Source organism: Bison bison, unplaced genomic scaffold, assembly GCF_000754665.1.
Source record: "Bison bison bison isolate TAMUID 2011002044 unplaced genomic scaffold, Bison_UMD1.0 scf7180017864270, whole genome shotgun sequence".
Lineage (NCBI taxonomy): Eukaryota > Metazoa > Chordata > Mammalia > Artiodactyla > Bovidae > Bison > Bison bison.
The window spans coordinates 3,999,424-4,000,290 of record NW_011494842.1 but is presented as its reverse complement, the minus strand read 5'-3'; positions in this window follow the sequence as shown (position 1 = coordinate 4,000,290).

Genomic DNA, 867 nt, shown 5'->3' with positions numbered 1-867 from the left:
GAAAGCTTTGGCATAGTCAATAAAGCAGAAATACATGTTTCTCTGGAACTCTCTTGCTTTTTCCATGATCCAGCAGATGTTGGCAATTTGATCTCTGGTTCCTCTGCCTTTTTTAAAACCAGCTTGAACATCTGGAAGTTTATAGTTCATGTATTGCTGAAGCCTGGCTTGGAGAATTTTGAGCATTACTTTACTAGCGTGTGAGATGAGTGCAACTGTGTGGCAGTTTGAACATTCTTTGGCATTGCCTTTCTTGGGGATTGCAATGAAAACTGACCTTTTCCAGTCCTGTGGCCACTGCTGAGTTTTCCAGATTTGCTGGCATATTGAGTGCAGCACTTTCACGGCATCATTTTCCAGGAATGAAATAGCTCAACTAGAATTCCACCACCTCCACTAGCTTTGTTTGTATGACCCTTTCTAAGGCCCACTTGACTTTACATTCCAGGATGTCTGGTTCTAGGTGAGTGATCACACCATCGTGATTATCTGGGTCATGAAGATCTTTTTTGTACACTTCTGTGTATTCTTGCCACCTCTTCTTAATATCTTCCGCTTCTGTTAGGTCTATACAATTTCTGTCCTTTATGGAGCCCATCTTTGCATGAAATGTTCCCTTGGTGTCTCTAATTTTCTTGAAGAGATCTCTAGTTTTCTCATTCTGTTGTTTTCCTCTATTTCTTTGCATTGATCGCTGAGGAAGGCTTTCTTATCTCTTCTTGCTATTCTTTGGAACTCTGCATTCAGATGCTTATATGTTTTCTTTTCTCCTTTGCTTTTCGCTTCTCTTCTCTTCACAGCTATTTGTAAGGCCTCCTCAGACAGCCATTTTGCTTTTTTGCATTTCTTTTCCATGGAGATGGTCTT